General features: G+C 44.7%; 1 protein-coding gene across 6 annotated transcripts in view; it reads left to right on the forward strand.

The window, feature by feature from the left end:
* AGAP1 (ArfGAP with GTPase domain, ankyrin repeat and PH domain 1) overlaps positions 1-12,332 on the forward strand; it is a 561,813-nt gene that overhangs the window by 181,365 nt on the left and 368,116 nt on the right. The gene's annotated exons all lie outside the window — the stretch shown is intronic.

A 12,332-nucleotide genomic window follows, 5' to 3' on the forward strand; every position in this document is an offset into this window, starting at 1 on the left:
AAGTGCCAAATATCACCTCTAATATCAGTTATCTATTTAGGATTAGCATAAGCAGTCTGTGTTTTTTCTACAGCCATGATCTGTTGTTATTGTTTTGTTTGTCGTTTTTTGGGGTGTTTTTCTATTTTTGTGGTACACCAGTTAAAGAGGCTGGTCTCTGGTTCTGTGGCATTTTAATTTAAGATCATCGAAGTCCTTTGTAAACACACATGGATTAAATATTGAAACATCGTGTCAGGCTGGAATTACTGTATTTTCTCTTACATAGTGTACTCCAGAATAAGATGCACACCTTGCTTTTTCAGTCAGAATGCAAAGAAAAAGATTTTTTATAGTAAGTAACTGACTAGCATCAGCTGGGGAGCTGAAACTGTTCATTGTTCTGCTGCTCTCTGTGGGCCACAGTCTTTACTTGCACATTTGCTCAGTAAGCGGAAGAAACAGCTCTTGCTCGTGTATATTGTGCACCCTAATTTCCAGAGGTTTTTGTGAGAAAATATAGTAACTTCATTTTATGGAAAGAGACTGAGGCAGAGAACATCTTAATCAAGACTATGGTACGCCTTTAATAGTTTCAGGAACAAAGTCTGATCTCCTGTTTTTCTCAAAAACTTTAAAGAAGTTAAATTGAAAGCATAATAAAGTGCTTCTCTTACTGAGAGCAGCAGTCAGTCTGGTCAGGAACCCAGTACATTGTTTTCCCTCAGCTACATGTTCCATGTTGCATAGTGCTAACAAATAAGATTTGAAATATTAGAAAGAGCCTTGTGCCGACACCAAGGAAGCGGGAGAAGTAGAAGGGATATATATATTTGATTTTCTTTTGGAGATAGGAAAAGAAAGAGCTGGGAGGGAAGCATGTATCCTGCTGGAAGGATGGAAACATGGTGAAGGTTGAGGATGGATCATTTAACTAGCCAAATATTTTAAAGCATTGTTTTTCTAGTGTCAGGGAAAACGGAAGGATCGGGCCCCAAGGTCACGGTGGGCCGGGGTGGCAATTAGATACGGACAGGTGGGATTAGCGGCGTAGAGTCTGGAGTTAGGGACTCGGAGCGGATTGAGAAAAACAGGTGAATTTATTTGACTTACGCTTCAGGCGTAGGCAGAAAGGTCTTCAGTTACAGTTGGAACACAAACAATTAACAACAAAGGGGTCCGTTGGCCCACGAGGTTCAGTCCGAAGACCTAGTCCCAGGGCTGGTCAACAGCTCATAAATGGGGATTACAAACAACAAAAACGAACTGTAACACGGTGATGATGAACCGCGTGACGCCAGTCCACAGCAATGGACAAATCGGGTGGTCGTATGAGAAAGCCGAGGTCAGAAGCCAGAAGATGAAGCAGCGGAGATGTCAGTTGGAGGGATGAGCAGAGTCGTAGGTGGTGAAGAAAGCCGAGGTCGATGATCCAGAACCGGGTTAAACAAAGTCCAGAGGGTGATCCGAAATCGTAAGCCGTTAATCAGTTCAAAAGGTAAATCAGGAAGCCAGATGAACGTAGTCAAAACCGCAATACAATGAGTAATACGAAGAACTAAGCCACGGAGCCAAAGGAGGCGATCAATAGGCCTTGAAGCCTGACTCAGAGAACAGTCCCTGCAGCAGCAGCCTCTGTCTCTGGTCCGCGCGATCTCCCCCCGAGGGAGGGGCTCACAGAACTTTTATATCATAGTTTCATAGTTTCATAGTAGCTAGAGTCGGAAGGGACCTAGGTAGATCATCTAGTCCGACCCCCTGCCTTGGCAGGAAAGAGCACCGGGGTCAGATGACCCCGGCAAGGTGCTCATCTAACTTCCTTTTAAAAATCCCCAGGCTAGGAGCCTGCACCACTTCCCCTGGAAGCTGGTTCCAGGCCCTAGCCACCCTGACTGTGAAGTAGCGCCTCCTAATATCTAATCTAAACTTGCCCTCCGCCAGCTTGTGACCGTTATTCCTGGTCACTCCTGGCAGCGCACGGGGGAACAGGGACTCCCCCAATACCTGCTGATCCCCCCTGACCAGTTTGTAGCAGGCCACAAGGTCCCCCCTTAACCTTCTCTTGTGGAGGCTAAACAGGTTCAGGTCCCGTAGCCTCTCCTCATAAGGCCTGCCCTGCTGACCCTTGATTATACGAGTGGCCCTCCTCTGAACTCTTTCCATATCGTCCACGTCCCTCTTGAAGTGTGGCGCCCAGAACTGGACGCAGTACTCCAGCTGCGGCCTGACCAGTGCCGCATAGAGGGGGAGGATCACCTCCCTGGACCTGCTCGAGATGCATCTGTGGATGCATGACAGGGTACGGTTGGCCTTCTTGACTGCCTCCCCACACTGCCGGCCCATGTTCATCGTGGAGTCAATGACAACTCCAAGATCCTTTTCCGTCTCCGTGCTGGCAAGAGGGGAGTTCCCCAACCTGTAAGTGTGGTGCCGGTTCTTCCTCCCCATGTGCAACACCTTGCACTTATCAGTGTTAAACCCCATCCTATTCTCCTCCGCCCACCGTTGCAACCTGTCAAGGTCAGCTTGTAGCCTATTGCACCCTTCTAGTGCACCCACATCCCCCCACATCTTAGTGTCATCAGCAAACTTGAACAGGGTGCTTTCTACCCCCTCATCCAAGTCACTGATGAAGATGTTGAACAGTGCGGGCCCGAGGACCGAGCCCTGCGGAACCCCACTGCCCACGTCCTTCCAGGTCGAGAAGAACCCATCCACTACCACCCTCTGGGTGCGGCCCTCCAACCAGTTGGCGACCCATTTGACTGTGTGGGCATTGACACCACAGTCTCCCAGCTTTTTGATGAGGACAGGGTGAGAGACAGTGTCGAAAGCCTTCCGGAAGTCCAGAAAGACTACATCCACAGCAACCCCTGCGTCTAATGATTTGGTGACCTGATCGTAAAAGGGCACCAGGTTGGTCTGACAAGACCTGCCACTGATGAACCCATGTTGGTTGCCCCTGAGCATGCATTCCCCCGCAAGGCCCTCCTGGATATGTGCCAGGATAATTTTTTCAAAGAGCTTACCCGGGATTGAGGTAAGACTAACTGGCCTGTAATTTCCCGGGTCCTCTTTTTTTCCCTTTTTGAAGATAGGGACCACATTGGCCCTCTTCCAGTCCTCCGGCACCTCGCCAGAGCACCACGAGTGCTCATAGAGCCGCGCCAGGGGTCCCGCAATGACCTCGGCCAGTTCCTGTAGAACCCTAGGGTGAAGATCGTCCGGACCAGCGGACTTGAACACGTCCAGCCTCTCCAGAAGTACCCTAACTAACTCCTCGCTAACCCCTGGCCCAGGCGTGTCTCTCCCGGGGCCCGAGGGGCGCCCAGCAGGGAGGTGGCTGAACTGGTCCCTACTTAGGAAGACAGAGGCAAAGAAATTGTTAAATATGTTAGCTTTATCATCTGGCGTGATGACTAAGTTGCCCATCGTGTCCTGCAGGGGCCCCACATTACCCGGGACCCTCTTTTTACCCCCTATGTATTTAAAGAAGGACTTCTTATTGTCCTTAATCCGGGAAGCTAGTCCTATCTCCATCTCTGCCTTGGCCCTCCTGACTGCCCCCCTACATCCTCGGGCGACTGTAACATAGTCCTTCTTGGTGATGACCCCATCTCTCCATTGGGTATATGCCTCCCTTTTAGCAAGGAGACATTCCCGGATGCTCTTAGTGAGCCATGGGGGTTTATGTGCCCTCCTGCTCCCTTTGACCCTTGTTGGGATTACCTCCCTTTGGGCATGGAGGATCGTCTCCTTAAGGAGCAACCACTCACCTTCGACATCTGATTCCCTTCCCCTCTGGGTCCTCAGCGCTTCCCCAACGATCCTCCTTAGCTTGTTGAAGTCAGCCCTCCTAAAGTCTAGGGCTGTTGCCTTGCTGCAGCCCTTTGCCACCTTACGCTGGATGGTGAATTCCAGCAAGCAATGATCACTGTCTCCCAGGTGGCCCATCACCCGCAGCCCCCTCACCAGGTCATCACCCGTGGCCAGCACCAGGTCCAACAAGGCGTCTCCCCTGGTGGGACTGTGCACCTCCTGGGTTAGATGGAGGTCCTGCACTCTGGCTAAGAACCGACGTGAGCGATCAGACTTGGCTGACTGCTCCTCCCAGCAGATGTCTGGGAAGTTCAGGTCCCCCATGATGACCACATCCTTAGCCCTCACTGCCTCTGTGAGCTGACCCAAGAATTCCTGGTCGAGATCTTCTCCCTGGTTGGGAGGTCTATAGTAGACTCCCACCGTTAAGTCTCTCTCCCCTGGACTGCCTTTTACTCTAACCCAGAGCACCTCAGAGTGCCCCCCCTCTACCGCCTTGCTAATTAACGAGGAAGTATATTCCTCCTTGATGTAGAGTGCTACTCCTCCACCTTTCCTTCCTATCCTGTCCCTCCTGTATATCAATTTGGTAGCCAATCAGCGTGCTCTCCAGAGAGAAATTTCTAGTCCGATTACCTCATGTCAGGTTCTGACTGAGCATGCTCTCAGTCAGGAGCTGACACAATGTGAGCATGCGTCTGTGGGGAAAGTAGGTCAACAATGATTGACAGCTCCGCAGGTCACCCAGGGGGCAAGGACTGGGTGAGCCTTGGAAATTTCCACTCACAGCTTCAAACTGCGCATGTCAGTTCAACCTCTTCTGTACTGGCAGCATACTCTCAAAAAATTTCCATGACATCTAGAATAGCAACAATAGGAATGAGAGATTCTATAATCTTCAGAAAGCTTAGATGATTTATGTCTAATTACAAAAAACAAGTTACTTAACTAAGTTTTAACTCAGTTTAGAGAAATCCCTGATTTGTTCTAAAAAAAATTAAGAATTATTTCAGTTTCTTTAGGGAGGTACAGCTGTAGTAGGCCAGCTCTTCAAGCCTTCTCTCTTCATTAGCAGTTTCAGTTGCCTTAATCCATATTCTCATTATTAGTATCTTTCTTCCTCTACATTTGGTTAACTCTTCACGTGTTGGTTTCTGCCCTAATTTTAAATTACTGCAAGGTCATCAGTTTCTTGGCAGTAGAATTCTTCAGTCTGTTTCTGTTTTGAATCTCACTTCCTAAACTAACCAGTTCAATTCCACAAGTGCAGTGGTATGTGGAAATGTTTAATTTCTGCTGTTCTAAAGTGATAGTAAGACTGAACCTATTCTGCCATGTTTTCTTTCAAATACTGGAATTGCATTCCGCATCGTTTCGTGAGTGACTGAGCTAGTTAGTGCTCTATAATTTGCTACTTCTGCCAGAATTTTATAGCCAAAATTACCATGATAAGGGTCTTATCTCTGTAAGCAGGGATGAAGAACATAGGCAGCATTATTTGTGGGAGTGAACACTAGATTTGGTTCAGATTTATATTTTGTCAGTCATCTTAAATTTTTCAAGTGGGCTTCATTCATTAATCTTACAAGTGTATTTCTTAATCTTAAGGAACTCCATTCTTGGTATTAGACAATTCAGAACTGTTCTCTTCCTTATTCTTCAAGGGCTTGAGCTATAGATTCAAGAAGTGAAATTTATTTTGAATTTCACATCCAAGACGACTTGTCAAGGATGTCAGTGCAGATCACTTGAGGGCTATTGCCTTCTCCAACCTAATTTGATTAATGTATCTTCTGGCCTATTCTAAAATTTTAGAAATACAAAAGAAAGTGTTCTGATATGAAAAGATTTGGTCACTGTGGCAGAAATCAAATGCTGTATTAAATGGCACTGAAACCTTGGTGTTGATGCATGTCTCTCCCCCTACCCCCCAAATAACTTAACAATGCTTTTAACTTCTAACAAGTGCTGCTAAAGTTGGCCTATCATCAGTGTTAGCAGTTAAGAGCTGCTTCCCATAAGTAGCACATCCGTAACTTAGGTCAGGGCTGTCCAGCTGATGGCTGCAGACTGCATGTGGCCCACAAAGGGTTAAATTGCATCCCCTGGGTTCCCACAGCTGCTGCTTCCCTCTGGTGCTCTGGCTGCAGCAGCAGTAACGTGGGGGCTTTAGACTCCCCCTCCCTCTGGCTTCCCCTTCCTGCCCCTAACCTTACCCCAAGGATGGGGTGGTGCAGCGTGCAGTGCAGCCCTTAGTTCAGGGGGGGCCCATAGCCCAGGGTGCGGTGCAGATGAGAAGCTTGTGACTGCGATGCTAAGTGTGAGTTGGAATGCCAGGGCATATGGTGCAGTGGAGAGGCAGGGGCAGCAGGGGTGGCACACTGGTGCTCAGTGCAGTGGAATGGGGGCCATGCAGGCCCATCGGACCACAGTCCCCTTTGACGTGTCCTGATGGGGGCAGGCCCCTAGCTACTTATAAGTTGAATGGCCCTGATTTAGGTAGTGTAAATATGTATGAGGAACTCAGAGGCTTAGCAGGGCAGCTCTCTGCCGCTTGGGGAGCCATGGCACATGAGGCAGCACTCATCTGCCATACTGCTGATTTTGCAGTAGTGTGGTCAGTCACCACTGTGGTTCCTTTCCTCCTTCCCACAGTAAAGGTTATGCCCATGGCTCCTGCCCTCATTGCCTTTCCTCTGTTATAGTACTAGAGGAGCTTGCTCAGTAATATTCCTATGCCCACTTAAAACTCCCTGTAACTTGGTCCCATTTAGACCATTGTAAATTGACCAGAATTTCTGAATGTCTAGGCTATAAGGACTATCTTCTATGTGAAATGGTTTATTACAAGTGTATAAGTACATCTAGCATGAACAAGTCAAGTTCATTTTTTCTGGTCAGCATATTTTTGGTACAAGGACCACTTTATACCAATTTGTGAATCTGAAGACTTTGGAGGAGCAAGAATATGTGATGATGCTGAAAAGCACAGAATAGCACAAATCGTACAAGAAAGGTTAAAACAGTTAGTTTCACTTCTGTTGGCACAGATGCTTCTTTCAAAAGACTGTGCTTGTCATGGTGCTTCCATCAGGTAGACAAAGAATGCAAACAGGAAAATATTTTTTTATGTAGACTGGCTATCTGCTAATTATCAGTCTGATAATTTCCCATTTGATGTATTCAGATGTGCAGTTAAATTCTGTTCAGCTCTTGAACTTTGTAATTATACACAGGAGGATTTAGGGCATTTACTTTCCTAGTGACCAGCAAAATTTCTTGCTTGATGTATTCTGTTTAAAGTGGGCAGAACAGTAAGACATGAGAAGTACATCCTCAGGTCCAGATTTTTTTTTTTTTGTCCAAGTGTTTTAATTGCCCAAAGGATGATCATTTCTGCAATGGGAGCTGTAGGTTTACCTTACTGCAATTTCCAAGACTTCTGAGCCTGAACATTTTCTGGTTCCATGTATGTTTTCCTATACATGGAAAGGTAATCCTGTTTCTTCATCCTATTTGGGTTTCAGGGTGCGGAGTAGTCCTAAAAAAAAAATACACACAGCAAATTCATGCATTTTTATAAGGGGTTTCCCAGAGATTTTTGGGGCCAATACCGCTATTTAAGGAGGCATATCGGCCGATACCAGTCTGATTTCCAATACAGCTGCCTCCTGCTGGTAAATCCAGTGTGGTGGGGGGGAAGGAGAATGGTGGCAGGGGACAGGGGCTGATGCTGCCCAGCCTGGGGGGGGGAGGGGGAAATGGTGCTGCGGCTCATGGGGGGGGGGTAGCTCCTGTTGTTGCTTGCACCCTGGGAGGGCACAAGGGGGCATGTGTCCCCCTGGAGCTGTGTGGGGGCGGGGCAGGCTGCAGCCCTGCCTCCACCCGCACGCCAGGAAGGCCTGGGGCTGCACCAGGCAGCTGGCAGTGGCAGCGCTGGGAGTAGAGTAATGGCAAAATTTGGGGTGGATGCAGCATCCTCCTAGCACTGCTGGTGTCCTCTCTGAGCCCAGTCCCCAGGCAGAAGAGCCCTGTGCAGCCCTGGCTGCAGCCTGCCCTGCCTTGTCCCACGCAGATCCAGGGACACCCCCCACCCTGATGCCCTTCTGGGGTGCAAGCAGGGGCGGGAGCCACCTCCTCTCACAAGCTCTGACTCTGGACCCCCACCCCTCTGACCCACTGGGCAGCATCTGCCCCTCCCCCCTCCCTTACCACAGGGGGCATCATTCTGCCCCCCATGCCCCTTCCCTCCCCCCTCCCTTTCCACCACACTGGACTTACCAGCTGCAGGCAGTTTTCCCTGCTGCCAGGTCTGCTCCTTGCTGCCTGGATACTGTGCTTCATCTGTGTGCAGCACAGGCGCTTATCAGCCAAATTATTGGCCCCATCAGGCCGATATATGATACGGTCAACTTTCTTTATATCGGTATGGGTCCGATATCGGACCAATGTATCAGTACACATTTGATCTTTATAGTCCTAATTGTATAAATAAAGTACTTTAAGAAAATATATATGGAAATAGATGCTTAGGGCCTATCCTTACATTTCAGTTAGTAAGAACAGAACAGGTGTAACAGTAAGGGGATGCTTGTTGAAATTGTTATGTAAGCTTGAGTTGGGTAGTATACAAATCAACATTATTCTTCTGAACTAGAGGAAGGAACTTTGTTGCACAGGGATTTTTTTTGTATGAAAGTTTGAGAATGAATGAATAAGTAATACGAAGTAAGAACCACTTCATCCACAAAGGACCCCATGCCATTGAAATTTTACAGATTATACAGTAAAAAGCTTGATTTTAAAGTTATATAAGCAGCTTCGCTCTACAGTATGTATAAAGATAGAATTTTTGAAGTGACATGGATGTGTCTTTCATATTGAAATGTGCTAAGAATGTGATTGTGCATGCAGGTGGAGAACAACGTCCAGGAGTGGGATGGGTGAGTGGGGCTGGGATTGCGGGGTGGTGACAGTGTGAGGCTATGGCCCAGGGCCTATGGCAGAGTCACAATCCACTCTTTCCTTGTCCCATGCCACAGTTTGTGAAATTATGGTGAAAGCATGACAGATTTAGCTGAGATAAACTTTAGGGTGGTGGTGTAAGTAAGAGATTATTTATGTCTGATACAAGGAACCCCAGAAGATATGTTAATGTTCAAACTAGCTAGTATTTATAGAAGTTGAAATATTCTGTTCTGTGAATGTAAGGAGGTACTTTTTTGGTAACTACAGTCTCTTGTTGGCTAAGTTCAAGTGTATTCATTATCCAAAGAACATCAAACATATGTCTAATCCAAATTAATTACTGGTAAATAAATTATTAAGTTGAGAGGAAATTATTTCAGAATGGCTACTGGAAATAAAGAGCAAAAATAGCAGTAGAGTAAGAATAGTGTCATTTAATTTCTCTGAATATAAGATTATCTAGAGCTTTCAGGTTAAGAGTCTACATTTTGATGCTAATTTGTAAAGTAAGTACTAGGTTTGTATAGAAAGTGGAGTAAATTAGGTGTTGCAGACAGCAGATGAGTTGTTGAGTGGCTAGTAAGCTCTGGAGACTGAAAGCTGCCTACGTGTAGTTTACATTTCCTTTTTCTATCAGTTAGCTGAGTTTTCAACAAAGTCAGAAGAATGGAGGTTGCCATCATTTGGGTGTAGTTGGGGGCTGGGTTTTGATTTGGATGCTTCTTCACTCAGCCTTTTCTATACATACCCCAGTGTTACACCTGTATGAGTGCTTGCAATAATGCCATGCCAGTGAGGAATGCCTGCTGCCACTTACCCTCTCTCTGCTCTAACTGTGCAAGTAGAGATGACATTTAATACATAGTTGCTACTTTACACTGACTTTAGCATTACTCCTACCAAGAGTGGAGATTTGGGTGAAGATTTGGAGGTTTAGGTACCTTACTTTGTTTTTTTTAAAATGCTCCCCACTCCAGCCCACCCCCAAATATCTGTACCAACTGATTCTTTCTCCCTTCAGGTTAGTGAGGATTAAATGCAACTTTTCTTTTTTTTGAAAACACATGGAGTCAGCAGTTGCATAAGCATTCTAGGGTTTGGGGAGTAGATATTACACAGAAAGCAGGAAGTGCTTACTTCCCCAAATTACCTATATTAAAAAAAATACTTGTCAAATGAAAAAAAATAAGAATCAATTCACAGTGCTACTTCAGTATTGTGGACTTCAAAACTTTGTTTATACTGAAATGATCTGTAACCATTATTTCAGTAATGGGACAACTGTAGTGGTATAAACTCTAGTGTACAGGGCTCAGGTGCTTTTTGCTATGTTATAGTGAAAGCCCATGACAAGGTAGCAAAAACTGCAAATTATAAAGCAGAAATTTGAGGATGATAGATTCTATAATCTTTGTTAATTATTTGAGCAACACTTGTGTGCAGGTCAGTTTCCTGTGCATCAAGGATGCAAAGGCAGTCCATGATTTAAAAAAATAATAATTTAAAATGTATAGGTTTTAGTATATACTGAACTACATATATTTGTTAAATAATGTTCTGAATATGAACAACTTTTTTTCCTCTTTGTTAAGGTTTAAATAATAAGATGCAAAGGAGAATAGTTGTGAGAGCAGGAAGGTGCAAATTAATGCATCAATTTTGAGCATTCAGCGGAAGTAACTGAAGAACAGTATCAGGTGCACTTTGTGTAGCCTAGTGCACATTTTCATAGGAGGTATCAAGTAATATCGGAAGCAGTCTATTGGATGACATTAAAAATGAGGTTAATAGAGGATCAGGTATCACCTGATATAAATCACTTTGTATATTGAAGTAGATGTGACTGTTTTCTTTAATGCCCTTAATTCTCTAGGGATTGCAGTCTGGCATTTCATACAGAAACTAAGCTCTCTATTCATCGACTAAGTAATGTGGTTTAGATGATGGCTTAATGCGGATAGAAATGATGGAGTTTCTCCAGGCTTCTCAATGTATTGTATGCCTCTATCAGCAAGAGTGTAGGTCAGTCCCTAAGGCTGTTGGTAAATTTTTTTCTTTTTTTCATTTTTTTTTTTGGTTTAGATTCCTCATTGATGCGTCCATTAGGTCAGCTCTGTTGATACTAATTATTGAAGGGGTGTTGCTTTAGGCAACATACTTATTCACTTAACGCTGGAAAATTTTATCTAAGTCCTGGTGTAGATAAGACCCAAGACTGTTCAGTACTTGGTCTCTTCATAGGATTGCCAATATGAGACCAAAAGTAACAGTGAATTTGTGAATATGAAATCTTGGCAGCAAAGCCTTTGTTTCTGTTATAGTGAATTTATTGGGGCATGGGCATACTGAGAAACTCTGAAAATGGGTTTGATACTGAATTCATTAGTAACCTCTATGTTTATGAGATTTGTTGGTATCAAAGGTCAAACAAGAGTTGTCCCAGTCCTATTCAGTAGCTTTTTCCTGGTGGTTTGGTTTGTATTACCAGGGAATTGCTAGTACCTTACAGGCTAGGAAATGGCAGATTTCAGATTCATGCATGACTGGCATGTTTTCAATGGAAAATCAGAGATTAGCTTGCGGAAAAGAAGGGAGATTGCTCCTCAGGTATTTCATCCACACCACAATAAATAACATAAAACACATACCATATATACAGAAGCAGAGAACAAGCATGCTTCCCAACTTAAAACTACAGACCAGTCTTGTGGCAGAGAAGAACATCATCCAAGCTTGTCCTTTCTAGAAAAGTGGTATTCATTAATCGTGTATGATGTGGTTCTAGTCTATACTGAATAGCTTTAGCTGAATGGATTTTCTCACCCACTTTTTAAAAGTAATAAGCAATCCAACTATTGATCTGTTTGCCTGAAAGATAAGATCTCCTCCAGAAAAAAGAGCTCAAATGACACCAAAGATTAGAAACTTGGATACGGTTCAGATAACGTGCAAAAATACTGGCACGTCTGCAAAGATAATGGTGAATCCATACCCAGGAATTCAAGAGGAACTGTCAATTATTATGAAAAGCACCAATGGTAAAGTTATTGATAGTTCCTCTGTTCATTACAATTCAGTCCATGGGAGGCAGACCTTTCACCAGAATATTAAATGCATATTTGGATGTTTTGTTTTCTTTCATATATTTGGTAAGGATACTGAGCAGCATAGGGTAAAAGACAAAAAGTTGCAGATTTTCATTCTAAACTCTCCTCTTGTGACAGGGACCTACTGAAGTTGTGATTCTGGGGAAACCATGAAATCAGGCATCATCCACAAAATCTGCAAAATAATAATAAAAAAAATCCCAAAACAAACAAATCCCTTCCCGTACCCCAAAAGTAAAATGATCACTCCCCATTGGGAACCCATTGTGACCTGGCTTAAAGCCATGAGTGATTGACAAATGCTTTACAGAACTCAGTTTGTCAGCACTTTTATCTTCAGCAGAATTGGTGATTTCATGGGGGAAGTGGTTTGACAAAGCCATGCTGATGTTCCTGGTAATTCAGTTCTTGACTGAGAGCGCTACATATTCTTGTAGATGTAGATGATTGGTTAAGGCT

This window comes from Crocodylus siamensis, chromosome 4 (assembly GCF_052110815.1).
Source record: "Crocodylus siamensis isolate JL-2025a chromosome 4, ASM5211081v1, whole genome shotgun sequence".
NCBI lineage: Eukaryota > Metazoa > Chordata > Crocodylia > Crocodylidae > Crocodylus > Crocodylus siamensis.